This window comes from Opisthocomus hoazin, unplaced genomic scaffold (genome assembly GCF_030867145.1).
Source record: "Opisthocomus hoazin isolate bOpiHoa1 unplaced genomic scaffold, bOpiHoa1.hap1 HAP1_SCAFFOLD_143, whole genome shotgun sequence".
Classification (NCBI taxonomy): Eukaryota; Metazoa; Chordata; class Aves; order Opisthocomiformes; family Opisthocomidae; genus Opisthocomus; species Opisthocomus hoazin.
The window spans coordinates 80,903-95,732 of NW_027449057.1; positions in this window are offsets into that span (position 1 = coordinate 80,903).

Below are 14,830 nucleotides of genomic sequence, written 5' to 3' on the forward strand. Positions count from 1 at the left end.
CTGGGACCCCCCCAGACCCCAGGGTCCCCCCCCAGACCCCTGAGTCCCCCCCAAGACCCCTGGGTGCCCCCCAAGACCCCTGGGACCCCCCCAGACCCCTGGGTCCTCCCCAGATACCTGGGTCACCCCAAGACCCCTGGGTGCCCCCCCTGGGGTCTTGGGGGGCTCCAGGCCTCCAGGGGGGCACCCAGGGGTCTTGGGGGGGACCCGGGGGTCTTGGGGGGCCCCAGGCATCCGGGTGCCAACACTCCCTCCCCCCCCTTTAACACCTTACCCCCCCCAGCCCCCCCAGATCTCAGGGGGGTCCCCCCTTGCCCCCCCCCCCCCCCCATTTTACAGCCGTGGGGGTGGCCGGGCCCTTACTGGTGGGGTCGCACTGGTCTCACTGGGAGGTGACGCGGGGGGGGGGGGGGTGTCCCCGGACTTGGGGGTCCCCCCGCACCCACAGCCGCACCCTGGGGTGGCGGCTGCCCCCTGCCGCCCAGCCTGGGGCACGCATGCTGATGTATGCTAATGTATGCTAATGAGACCTGCGCGGCCCCCTGCTCTGCCGGGGGGGATGGGGTGACCCCGAGGGGAGCGGTTTGGGGGGGGTCGGGAATGGGGGGGGATCGGGGAATCTTGGGGGGATCGGGAATGGGGGGGGGGCTCCCACCCGGAGCATCCCGGGGGTAACTGGGATACTGGGGGGGGGGGGGGGGGGGGGTCGGGATGGAGCACCCCGGGAAACGCCCCAGGGACCCCCAAAATCACCTCAGGGACTCCCCGCCCCCCTTCAGGACCCCTTAAATCTCCCCTGGGACCCCCAAACTGCTCCGGGGACCCCAAAAAACACCTCAGGGACCCCCAAAATCACCTCAGGGATCCTCCACCCCCCCGCAGGAGCCCTTAAATCCCCTCCAGGGGCCCCCAAACCGCTCCGGGGACCCCAAAAACGCCTCAGGGACCCCCCGCCCCCCTTCAGGACCCCTTAAATCCCCCCCCAGGGGCCCCCCCAGCTGCTTCGGGGACCCCCAAAACCACCTCAGGGAGCCCCCAAATCACCCCATGGACTCTCCAACCCCCCCGCAGGACCCCTCAAATCCCCCCTGGACCCCGAAACTGCTCCAGAGACCCCCAAAAGTACCTCAGGGACCCCCCGCCCCCCTTCAGAACCCCTCATATCCCACCAGGGACCCCTGAAACTGTTCCGGGGACCCCAAAATCACCTCAGGGACCCTCCACCCTCCTTCAGGACCCCTTAAATCTCCCCAGAGACTCCCAACTGCTCCTGGGACCCCCAAAAACGCCTCAGTGACCCCCGCCCCCCTTCAGGACCCTTTAAATCCCCCCCTGGGACCCCCAAAACTGCCTCGGGGACCCCCAAAAACGCCTCAGGGACCCTCCACCACCCCCAGGACCCCTAAAATCACCTCAGAGGCCCCCAAAACTGCTCCAGGGACCCCCAAAATCACATCAGGGATCCTCCGCTCCCCTTCAGAACCCCTGAAACCCCCCTGAGACCCCCCCAAACTTCTCCAGGGACCCCAAAAACACCTCAGGGATCCCCAAAATCACCCCATGGACTCTGCAACCCACCCCCAGGACCCCTGAAATCCCCCCTGGACCCCCCAAACTGCTCCAGAGACCCCTCATTTCCTCTCTGGGACACCCAAAACTACCCCAGAGAGACCCCCAAACCTCTCCAGGGACCCCTCACCCCCCCAAACCTCCCCGGGGACCCCCCAAGCCCACTCAGGGACCCACTCACCCACCCCGGGACCCCGCAACCCCCCCAGGGACCCCCTCAAACCCCCCAGGGACTGGCCCAAATCCCCCCAGCGACCCCCAAAACCACCCCAGGGACCTCCTCAAATCCCCCCTGGGACCCCCAAAACTAAACCAAGGAGCCCCCTAAATTTCTTCAAAGACCCCTCAGTCCCCCCATGAACCCCCCCAAATCTCCCTGGGGACCCCCCAAGCCCCCTCAGGGACCCCCTCAGCCCCCCTGGAACCCCCAACCCCTCAAAATTCCCTGTGGGACCCCCAAAACTACCCCAAGGACCCCCCCAACCACCCCAGGGACCCCCCCAACTCCCCCCAAGACCCCCATTTAGGGGTCAGAAAGGGAACCCAGGCATCCGGGGAAGGGGACCCGGGGAGTCAAAGGGGGTCCTAGGCGTTGGGGGGGGTCCCAGTGGTCCGGGGGGTTCCCAGGGGTCCCGGGGGGGTTCCAGGGGTCCCGGGGGGGGCTCCCAGGGGTCCTGGGGGTTCCCATGGGTCCGGGGGGGATTCCAAGGCGTCCTGGGGGGGTCCCAGGAGTCCAGTGGGGGTCCCAGAGGTCTCGGGGAGGGGTCCCAGGCGTTCCGGGGGGAACCCAGGCATCCGGGAAAGGGGACCTGGGGGGTAAAAGGGGGTTCCAGGCGTTTTGGGGGTGTTCCCAGGGGTCCAGGGGAGTCCTGGGGTCCAGGGGGGGTCCCAGGAGTCCAGGGGGGGTCCCAGGTGCCCGGGGGGGTGTCCGGGGGGTCAAAGGGACTCCCAGGCTTTTGGGGGGGTGTTCCCAGGGGGTCCCGGGGGTTCCCAGGGGTCCTGGGGGGTCCCGGGATCCAGGGGGGTCCCAGGGGTCCAGGGGATCCCAGGGGTCTGGGGGGGGGGATATCCGGGTGGTCAAAGGGATCCCAGGCTTTTGGGGGGGTTCACAGGGGTTCGGGGGGTCCCGGGAGTCCAGGGGGGCTCCCAGGGGTCCGGGGGGGGGTCACTGGGGTCCCGGGGTCCCAGGGGTCCAGGGGGGTTCCAGGCGTCCGGGGGTGGTCCCAGGGGTCCGGGGGGGGTCCCAGGGGTCCAGGGGCTGTTCCAGGGGTCCGGGGAGGTCCCAGGGGTGCGGGGGGGGTCCCAGGGGTCCGTGGGGGCTCTCAGAGGTCCCAGGGGTGGTCCAGGGGTCCAAGGGGGGGGGACCCGGGGGGGTCGAAAGGGGTCCCAGGCTTTTCGGGGGGGTCCCAGGTGTCCAAGGGGGGTCCCAGGGGTCCGGGGGGTTCCCAGGGCTCCAGAGGGGTCCCAGGGGTTCGGGGGGGTCCCAGGGGTCCGGGGGGGGTCCCAGGGGTCCGGGGGGTGTTCCAGGGGTCCAGGGGGGTTCCAGGCATCCGGGGGGGCTCCCAGAGGTCCCAGGGGTGGTCCAGGGGTCCAAGGGGGGGGACCCGGGGGGTCGAAAGGGATCCCAGGCTTTTTGGGGGGGTCCCAGGTGTCCCAGGGGGGTCCCAGGGGTCCAGGAGGGTTCCAGGCGTCCGGGGGGGGGGGGGTCCCAGGGGTCCGGGGGCTGTTCCAGGGGTCCGGGAGGGGTCCCAGAGGTCCGTGGGGGCTTCCAGAGGTCCCAGGGGTGGTCCAGGGGTCCAAGGGGGGGGGACCCGGGGGCTCGAAAGGGGTCCCAGGCTTTTCAGGGGGGTCCCAGGTGTCCAAGGGGGGTCCCAGGGGTCCGGGTGGGGTCCCAGGGATCCGGGGGGGTCCCAGGGGTCCGGGGGGGGTCCCAGGGGTCCAGGGGGGTCCCAGGGGTCCAGGGGGGTTCCCAGGGGCCCCGGGGGGGGTTCCCAGGGATCCGGGGAGGTCCCAGGGGTCCCAGGGGGTTCCCAGGGGTCCCGGGGGGTCTCCCAGGGGTCCCGGGGCGGGGACCCAGGCGTCCGGGCCCCCTCGTTAGCAGCTCTCCAGGCCGTGATGCCCCGCTGCGGCCGGTTCATTTGCTCAGTAATTAACAGCAGGGCGGGGGTGGGGGAGGGGCTGACCCATAACTGGACACTTGGATCCCTGGGGGGGGTGGGGGAGGGGTCCCCGCACCCCTGGGTCCCTGTTGGGGGGAGGGTTTGAGGGGAGGGGTTGAGGGGAGGGGATGCTCTGGGTGGGGGTCTCCGGGGGGTTTGGGGGGTGATGCCCCGGACGCCTGGGTGCTGGGTGCTCCGTGGGGCTCTGCCCCACCCCCCACCTCCCCCAGTCCATGGGTGCTCCCCCCCCCTTCCCCTCCCCCACCCCCCAGCTATTGTTTGGGAGAACAAAAGGCTCCAGCCCCAATTATCCGGCGCAGGGGAGCAGAGGGACCCGGGTGGACCCGAAATGGGCCCTGCCCGGACGCCTGAGTCCTGGGGGGGGGGGGGAGGGGCGAGGTGGGGGTGGGGGGATGGGGAGATGGGTGGGAGGATGGGTGGTCTGACCACGGCATGGAGGAATTGGTGGTGGGATGGGTGGATGGAGAAGGAGGTGGAGAAGGATGGAGGGATGGGTGGTAGAGCATGGAGTGTAGGAACTGGTGGTAGAGCATGGAGGGATGGATGGATGGATGGATGGATGGACGGACGGACGGATGGATGGATGGAGAAATGGGTGGAGAAGGACAGAGGGATGGAGAAGGAGGTGGAGAAGGATGGAGGGATGGATGGAGAGGTGGATGGAGGGGTGGAGGGATGGGTGGTCTGACCACGGCGCGAAGGAATTGGTGGAGGGATGGAGAAGGAGGTAGAGAAGGACAGAGAAATGGGTGGAGAAGGATGGAGGGATGGATGGAGGGATGGAGGGATTGATGGAGAGATGGGTGGAGGGGTGGAGGGATGGAGGGATGGATGGTCTAACCACAGCATGGAGGAATTGGTGGTGGGAGGGATGGATGGATGGATGGATGGATGGATGGATGGATGGATGGATGGATGGAGAGATGGATGGATGGATGGATGGATGGATGGATGGATGGATGGATGGAGAGATGGATGGAGAAATGAATGGATGGATGGACGGATGGACGGGATGGACGGATGGATGGATGGATGGATGGATGGATGGATGGATGGATGGATGGATGGATGGATAAAGGGATGGATGGATGGATGGATGGATGGAGGGACAGATGGAGGGACAGACGGAGGGTTGGATGGAAGGACAGATGGATGGATGGATGGATGGATGGATGGATGGATGGATGGATGGATGGATGGATGGATGGACGGATGGACAGATGGACAGATGGGTGGATGGATGGAGGGATGAAGGGATGGATGGAGGGATGGATGGACAGATTGATGGAGGGGCAGAGGGATGGACGGAGGGATGGAGTCATCACGCAGTGGACAGACGGATGGCCGGAGAGACCTCAGAGGTCCCACATCCCACCCCCACCCCCCCCCCCGGCCGCCCCGCTGGCACCAACCCGGACCCAGATCCGTCCAGCCCCAGATCTTATCTCTGCCCTGGGGCCAGCGTGCCCCCAGGCCCCGCCCCCTCCACGGCGACCAGTAGGGCGGCAGCGGGCAGCGGGGGGGCGGAGCCAGCGCACCATTGGCTGTTGCCACCCCATTGGCCCTTACAAAAACCCGGGGCCCTTGGAGGACCCACAGCCCCGTGCCCCCCCGGCATGGTGAGTCTCGTACCCCCTGGGTCCCCTTTCCACTTTGGGGGGCTCTGTGGGGTCTGTGGGGCAGGGGGGTCCCCAGACCCCTGGGTCCCCCACCCACCTGTGGGGGTCTATGGGGCAGGGGGGGTCCCGGACGCCTGGGTCCCCTTTCCACTTTGGGGGGCTCTGTGGGGTCTATGGGGCAGGGGGGGTCCCGGATGCCTGGGTCCCCTTTCCACCTTGGGGGGGGTCTATGGGGTCTATGGGGCAGGGGATCCCCGGACCCCTGGGTCCCCTTTCCACTTTGGGGGGGTCTATGGGACAGGGGGGGTCCCGGATGCCTGGGTCCCCCGCTGCCCCCTTTCTCAGGGGTCTCTCCCCCCACTTGTGGGGCAGATGGGGCCTCCCGAGATGCTGCTTCTCTGGGCCTGGCTGGTGCTCCGGTGCGGTGAGTCCCACTCAACCAAAATCCCCGCTTTTCCACCCAAAATCCCGCCCCGCTTCCCCCCTCCCCCCGGCTCGACCCAGCCCTTCCCCCTCCCCCGCTCTGCCCCGCGTCAGCCCCAGCCCCAAATCTGGAGTTTCCAGCCCCAAAACCTCACCCCCCTTCCATCCCACCTCTCCTTTTCCCTCTCCAGCCCCAAATTCGGCATTTCTAGCCCCAAATTCACCCATCTTTTCATCCCACCTCTCCTTTCCCCCTCCAATCCCAAATTTGGAGTTTCCAGCCCCAAATCATCACATATTTCCATCCCACCTCTCCCTTTCCCCCTCCAATCCCAAATCTGGCGTTTCCAGCCCCAAAACCACAACCGCTTTCATCCCACCTCTCCTTTCCCCCCCTCCAACCCCAAATCTGATGTTTCCATCCCCAAATCCTCACCCCCTTCCATCCCACCTCTCCTTTTCCCTCCCCAACCCCAAATCCGGTGTTTCCAGCCCCAAAATCCAGCCATCATTTCATCCCAGCTCTCCTTTGCCTCCTCCAACCCCAAATCCAGCCTTTCCTGCCCCAAATCCTCGCCTCCTTTCACCCCACCTCTCCTTTTTTATCTTCAACCCCAAATCTGGAGTTTCCAGCCCCAAATTCACCCACCTTTTCCTTGCACCTCTCCCTTTGCCCCTCCAACCCCAAATTTGCCATTTCCAACGCCAAATCCTTGCCCCCTGTCATTTCACCTCTCCCTTTGCCTCCTCTAATCCTAAATTTGGTGTTTCCAGCCCCAAATCCTCACCCCCTTTCATCCCACTTCTCCTTTTCCTCCTCCAGTCTCAAATCTGGCCTTTCCAGCCCCAAAATCACCCACCTTTCCATCCCACCCCTCATTTGGTCTCTCCAGTCCCAAATTTGGTGTTTCCAGCCCCAAATCCTCACCCGCTTTCATCCCACCTCTCCTTTCCCCCTCCAATTCCAAATTCGGACTTTCCAGCCCCAAACCCACCCACATCTTCATCCCACCTCTCCCTTTGCCCCTCCAACCCCAAATCCGATGTTTCCAGCCCCAAATCCACTCCCCCTTCCATCCCACCTCACATATTCCCTTCTCAACTCCAAATCTGGTGTTTCCAGCCCCAAAATCCAGCCATCGTTTCATCCCACCTCTCCTTTTCCTCCTCCAGTCCCAAATCTGGCCTTTCCAGCCCCAAATCTGTGCCCCCTTCCATCCCACCTCTCATTTGGTCGCTCCAATCCCAAATTTGGTGTTTCCAGCCCCAAATCCTCAACCGTTTTCATCCCACCTCTCCTTTCCCCCTCCAATCCCAAATTTGGAGTTTCCATCCCCAAATCCACCCACATCTTCATCCCACCTCTCCTTTTCCATCTCCAACCCCAAATCTGGTGTTTCCAGCCCCAAATCCTCACCCCCTTTCATCCCACCTCTCATTTTCCCTCTCCAACCCCAAATCCGGGCTTTCCGGCCCCAAATCCCCTTCAGCATGACCAGGAGCGAGGGCTCAACCCCTACACAAGCCCCTGGAGAATCCCCACTCTTCCACCCTCCCGTGACCACATGCCCAGGGGCAGAAAGAACTCGTTGCAGCGAGAGGAAACCAAAAAAACAGGGGGGGATTCTGCCCCGTCGGGCACCGCTGCGCTGCCCGGCAGTGGATTCTCCGCTGTCTCCTAAGGGGTTGGGCAGCTGCTCATGGAGCTCCGGGTTTTATCTCCCAGGTGCGGATCCACCAGCCCCGCACGGGGCCAAGCTCTGCCCGGGAGCTCGATGCGGAGCTGGGACCACCTGCGTCACGTCGGCGGCCGGGCCCAAGTGCGTCTCCTTGCCCTCATGCAAGAAGCACCCGTGCGAGGAGGGGACGCGGTGCGAGATGGTGGACGGGTGGCCCAAGTGTGTCCCGGCGCCGTCATGCAAGAACTTCCAGTGTGAAGAAGGAACCCAGTGCAAGATGGTTGATCGGTGGCCAAAATGTGTCCCGAAGCCTTCATGTAAGAACTTTGACTGCAAGGAGGGGACCCAGTGCCAGATGGTGGATGGGTGGCCCAAGTGTGTCCCGTTGCCATCATGCAAGAACGTCCGTTGTGGAGCTGGAACCCACTGCAAGATGGTGGACAGGTGGCCCAAGTGTGTCCCACTGCCTTCGTGCAAGAACTTCCACTGTGAGGCAGGAACCCAGTGCCAGATGGTGGACGGGTGGCCCAGATGCGTCCCAGTGCCATCGTGCAAGAACACCCGGTGTGGAGTTGGAACCCACTGCAAGATGGTTGATGGGTCGCCCAAGTGTATCCCACTGCCAACATGCAAGAACTTCCAGTGTGAAGAAGGAACCCAGTGCAAGATAGTGGACGGGTGGCCCAAGTGTGTCCCAACACCATCGTGCAAGAATATCCGGTGTGGAGCTGGAACCCAGTGTCAGATGGTGGACGGGTCACCCAAGTGTGTTCCGTTGCCTTCATGTAAGAACTTCCACTGTGAGGCAGGAACCCAGTGCCAGATGGTGGACGGGTGGCCCAGATGTGTCCCAACACCGTCATGCAAGAACATCCGGTGTGGAGCTGGAACCCACTGCAAGATGGTTGATGGGTTACCCAAGTGCGTCCCACTGCCAACATGTAAGAACTTCCAGTGTGGAGCTGGAACCCAGTGCCAGATGGTGGATGGGTGGCCCAGATGTGTCCCATTGCCTTCATGCAAGAACACCCAGTGTGAAGAAGGAACTCACTGCAAGATGGTGGAGGGGTTGCCCAAGTGTGTCCCGTTGCCTTCATGTAAGAACTTCCACTGTGAGGCAAGAACGCAGTGCCAGATGGTGGACGGGTGGCCCAAGTGTGTCCCACTGCCCTCATGCAAGAACGTCCGGTGTGGAGCTGGAACCCAGTGCAAGATGGTGGCCGGGTCACCCAAGTGCGTCCCACTGCCAACATGTAAGAACTTTGCATGCAAGGAGGGAGCCCAGTGCCAGATGGTGGACGGGTGGCCCAGATGTGTCCCACTGCCGTCGTGCAAGAATGTCCAGTGTGAAGAAGGAACCCACTGCAAGATGGTGGAGGGGTTGCCCAAGTGCGTCCCACTGCCATCATGCAAGAACTTCCACTGTGGAGCTGGAACCCACTGCAAGATGGTGGACGGGTGGCCCAAGTGTGTCCCAGTGCCTTCATGCAAGAGCTTCCAGTGTGAAGAAGGAACCCAATGCCAGATGGTGGAGGGGTTGCCAAAATGTGTCCCGTTGCCTTCATGCAAGAACGTCCGGTGTGAAGAAGGAACCCAGTGCAAAATGGTGGACGGGTGGCCCAAGTGTGTCCCGAAGCCTTCATGTAAGAACTTTGACTGCAAGGAGGGGACCCAGTGCCAGATGGTGGACGGGTGGCCCAAGTGCGTCCCAACACCGTCATGCAAGAACGTCCAGTGTGGAGCTGGAACCCACTGCAAGATGGTTGATGGGTTGCCCAAGTGCGTCCCAGTGCCAACATGTAAGAACTTCCAGTGTGAAGAAGGAACCCAGTGCAAGATGGTGGACGGGTGGCCCAAGTGTGTCCCAACACCGTCCTGCAAGAACGTCCAGTGTGGAGCTGGAACCCACTGCAAGATGGTGGAGGGGTTGCCAAAATGTGTCCCGAAGCCTTCATGCAAGAACATACGGTGTGAAGATGGAACCCAGTGCAAGATGGTGGACGGGTGGCCCAAGTGTTTCCCACTGCCCTCATGCAAGAACGTCCGGTGTGGAGCTGGAACCCACTGCAAGATGGTTGATGGGTCACCCAAGTGTGTCCCACTGCCTTCGTGCAAGAACTTCCACTGTGAAGAAGGAACCCAGTGCAAGATGGTGGACGGGTGGCCCAAGTGTGTCCCAACACCGTCCTGCAAGAACGTCCGGTGTGGAGCTGGAACCCAGTGCAAGATGGTGGTCGGGTCACCCAAGTGCGTCCCGCTGCCTTCATGCAGGACCTTCCGCTGCGAGGTGGGAACCCAGTGCAAGATGGTGGCCGGGTGGCCCAGATGCGTCCCCGCCCCCTCGTGCCGCGGCGTCCCCTGCAAGGGCGGGACGCGCTGCCAGCTGGTGGCCGGGAGGCCCCAGTGCATCCCCGCCCCCTCGTGTCGCCGCGTCCGCTGCGGCGAGGGCGCGGCCTGCAAGCTGGTGGGCGGTTGGCCGAAATGCGTCCACCTCCCACCCTCCTGCCGCGCCATTCGCTGCCCAAAGGGGACCCACTGCCAGGTGGTGGACGATTGGCCCAAATGCGTGCGCAAGCAGCTCTTCCAGAGGGAGGCGCCACCACCTCCGGCTCTCCACAGGCCACCTTCGTGCCACCAGCAGCCCTGCCCCAAGGAGACCACGTGCGAGATGGTGGATGGGTGGCCCAGGTGTGTCCCAACCGTGATGTCCTCAAGATCTTCCTGCCATGACATCCATTGTCCCAAGGAGACCATGTGCAAGATGATGGATGGGTGGCCCAGGTGTGTCCCAACAACCGTGTCCTCAAGGAGACCTTCCTGCCATGACATCCGTTGTCCCAAGGAGACCACGTGCAAGATGATGGATGGGTGGCCCCACTGCGTCCAAGCCCAGCCCTCCTGTCAGAAGATCCAATGCTGGCAGGGGACCACGTGTCAGGTGGTCAACGGTTGGCCACGGTGTGTCCAAAGGAAGATGTCCCCAGGACACCCCTGCCGGGATGTCCAATGTCCCAAAGGAACCTCCTGCGAGATGATGGATGACCATCCACGGTGTGTCCACAACCCCCCCTCCTGCGACGACGTTCAGTGCCAGCCGGGAACCGTGTGTCACATGGTCGACGGGTGGCCTTGGTGTGGACCAATGAAGACCTCCCACTCCCAAATTGTCCACAAAACCCCCACCTGCGAGGACATCCGTTGCCAGGAGGCCACGGCGTGCAAAATGGTGGACGGGTGGCCCAAGTGCGTCGGTCCCCTGCCCACCTGCGGCGACATCCAATGTCCTCGAGGCACCGTCTGCAAGATGGTCGGCGATTGGCCCAAATGCGTCCACAACCCGCCCTCCTGCAGCACCTTCCGCTGCCCGAAGGGGACAACGTGTCTCATGGCGCACGGTTGGCCACGTTGCGTGCAGAGGGGGCCGTCCCGCCACCAATCGGCTTCTCCCGCGAGGGCGGGGTTCAGGAAAGCTTCCAAGGTCCATCCAATGGTGAAAGTGTCCTGCACCGATGTGCGGTGTCACCAAGGGACCACGTGCAAGATGGTGGACGGTCAACCACAGTGTGTCCACCAACAGCCATCCTGCCAGGACATCCAGTGCCAGAAGGGAACCACGTGCCACATGGTTGATGGTTGGCCACGGTGTCTCCAAATCAAGGTGTCCTCCAGACCTCCTTCTTGTAGTGACATCCAATGTGCCAAAGGAACCACATGCAAGGTGATGGATGGCCAACCACGCTGTGTCCACCACCAGCCTTCCTGTAAAGACATCCAATGCCAGAAGGGGACCACATGCCAGGTGGTTGATGGTTCGCCATGGTGTGTCCAGACCAAGATGTCTTCAGGACCTCCTTCTTGTAGTGACATCCACTGTCCCAAAGGAACCATGTGCAAGATGTTGGATGGTCAACCACGCTGTGTCCACCACCAGCCTTCCTGTAATGACATCCAGTGCCAGAAGGGAACCACGTGCCACATGGTTGATGGTTGGCCACAGTGTGTTCCAACCAAGACATTCAGAAGACCTCCTTCTTGCAGCGATGTCCAGTGTGCCAAAGGGACCATGTGCAAGATGATGGATGGTCAACCACAGTGCGTCCACCACCAGCCTTCCTGTAATGACATCCAATGCCAAAAGGGAACCACGTGCAACATGGTTGATGGTTGGCCACGGTGCGTCCAGACCAAGATGCCTTCAGGACCTCCTTCCTGTAGTGACATCCAGTGTCCCAAAGGAACCATGTGCAAGATGATGGATGGTCAACCACAGTGCGTCCACAACCAACCATCTTGCAAGGACATCCAGTGCCAAAAGGGGACAACGTGCCAGGTGGTTGATGGTTGGCCACGGTGTGTCCAGACCAAGATGTCTTCAGGACCTCCTTCTTGTAGTGACATCCACTGTCCCAAAGGAACCATGTGCAAGACGTTGGATGGTCAACCACGCTGTGTCCACCATCAGCCTTCCTGTAATGACATCCAGTGCCAAAAGGGAACCACGTGCAACATGGTTGATGGTTGGCCACGGTGTGTCCAGACCAAGATGTCTCCAGGACCTCCTTCCTGTAGTGACATCCAGTGTCCCAAAGGAACCACATGCAAGATGATGGATGGCCAACCACGCTGTGTCCACCACCAGCCTTCCTGTAATGATATGCAGTGCCAAAAGGGAACCACGTGCCAGGTGGTTGATGGCTGGCCACAGTGTGTCCAGACCAAGATGTCTTCAGGACCTCCTTCCTGTAGTGACATCCACTGTCCCAAAGGAGCCACCTGCAAGATGTTGGATGGTCAACCACGCTGTGTCCACCATCAGCCTTCCTGTAATGACATGCAGTGCCAGAAGGGAACCACGTGCAACATGGTTGATGGTTGGCCACGGTGTGTCCAGACCAAGATGTCTCCAGGACCTCCTTCCTGTAGTGACATCCAGTGTCCCAAAGGAGCCACCTGCAAGATGTTGGATGGTCAACCACGCTGTGTCCACCATCAGCCTTCCTGTAATGACATGCAGTGCCAGAAGGGAACCACGTGCCAGGTGGTTGATGGTTTGCCATGGTGTGTCCAGACCAAGATGTCTTCAGGACCTCCTTCTTGTAGTGACATCCACTGTCCCAAAGGAGCCACCTGCAAGATGTTGGACGGTCGACCACGCTGTGTCCACCACCAGCCTTCCTGTAATGACATCCAGTGCCAGAAGGGAACCACGTGCCACATGGTTGATGGTTGGCCACAGTGTGTTCCAACCAAGACATTCAGAAGACCTCCTTCTTGCAGTGATGTCCAGTGTGCCAAAGGGACCATGTGCAAGATGATGGATGGTCAACCACAGTGCGTCCACCATCAGCCTTCCTGTAATGACATCCAATGCCAAAAGGGAACCACGTGCAACATGGTTGATGGTTGGCCACGGTGCGTCCAGACCAAGATGCCTTCAGGACCTCCTTCCTGTAGTGACATCCAGTGTCCCAAAGGAACCATGTGCAAGATGATGGATGGTCAACCACAGTGCGTCCACAACCAACCATCTTGCAAGGACATCCAGTGCCACAAGGGGACAACGTGCCAGGTGGTTGATGGTTGGCCACGGTGTGTTCCAACCAAGACATTCAGAAGACCTCCTTATTGCAGTGATGTCCAGTGTGCCAAAGGGACCATGTGCAAGATGATGGATGGTCAACCACAGTGCGTCCACCACCAGCCTTCCTGTAATGACATGCAGTGCCAGAAGGGAACCACGTGCCAGGTGGTTGATGGCTGGCCACGGTGTGTCCAGACCAAGATGTCTTCAGGACCTCCTTCTTGTAGTGACATCCACTGTCCCAAAGGAGCCACCTGCAAGATGTTGGACGGTCGACCACGCTGTGTCCACCACCAGCCTTCCTGTAATGACATCCAGTGCCAGAAGGGAACCACGTGCCACATGGTTGATGGTTGGCCACAGTGTGTTCCAACCAAGACATTCAGAAGACCTCCTTCTTGCAGTGATGTCCAGTGTGCCAAAGGGACCATGTGCAAGATGATGGATGGTCAACCACAGTGCGTCCACCATCAGCCTTCCTGTAATGACATCCAATGCCAAAAGGGAACCACGTGCAACATGGTTGATGGTTGGCCACGGTGCGTCCAGACCAAGATGCCTTCAGGACCTCCTTCCTGTAGTGACATCCAGTGTCCCAAAGGAACCATGTGCAAGATGATGGATGGTCAACCACAGTGCGTCCACAACCAACCATCTTGCAAGGACATCCAGTGCCACAAGGGGACAACGTGCCAGGTGGTTGATGGTTGGCCACGGTGTGTTCCAACCAAGACATTCAGAAGACCTCCTTATTGCAGTGATGTCCAGTGTGCCAAAGGGACCATGTGCAAGATGATGGATGGTCAACCACAGTGCGTCCACCACCAGCCTTCCTGTAATGACATGCAGTGCCAGAAGGGAACCACGTGCCAGGTGGTTGACGGTTGGCCACGGTGTCTCCAAATCAAGGTGTCCTCCAGACCTCCTTCTTGTAGTGACATCCAATGTGCCAAAGGAACCACATGCAAGGTGATGGATGGCCGACCACGCTGTGTCCACCACCAGCCTTCCTGTAATGACATGCAGTGCCAGAAGGGAACCACGTGCCAGGTGGTTGATGATGGGCCACGGTGTGTCCAGACCAAGGTGTCCTCAAGACCTCCTTCCTGTAGTGACATCCAGTGTCCCAAAGGAACCATGTGCAAGATGATGGATGGTCAACCACAGTGCGTCCACCACCAGCCTTCCTGTAATGACATCCAATGCCACAAGGGGACCACGTGCCAGGTGGTTGATGGATGGCCACGGTGTGTCCAAACCAAGGTGTCCTCAAGACCTCCTTCTTGCAGTGATGTCCAGTGTGCCAAAGGGACCACGTGCAAGATGATGGATGGTCAACCACGCTGTGTGCACAACCAACCATCTTGCCAGGACATCCAGTGCCACAAGGGGACCACGTGCCAGGTTGTTGATGGTTGGCCACGGTGCATCCAGACCAAGATGTCCCTCAGGCAACCGTCCTGCCTTGATGTCCACTGTCCCAAAGGAACCACGTGCAAGATGTTGGATGGTCAACCACACTGTGTCCACACCCTGCCCTCCTGCCAGGACATCCAGTGCCAGAAGGGGACAATGTGCCAGATGGCTGAAGGTTGGCCACGGTGTGTCCAGACCAAGGTGTTCAGAAGACCTTCTTGCAGTGATGTCCAGTGTGACAAAGGAGTCACGTGCAAGATGCTGGATGGCCAACCACGCTGTGTCCACCACCAGACGTCCTGCCAGGACATCCAGTGCCAGAAGGGAACCACGTGCCAGATGGTTGATGGTTGGCCACGGTGC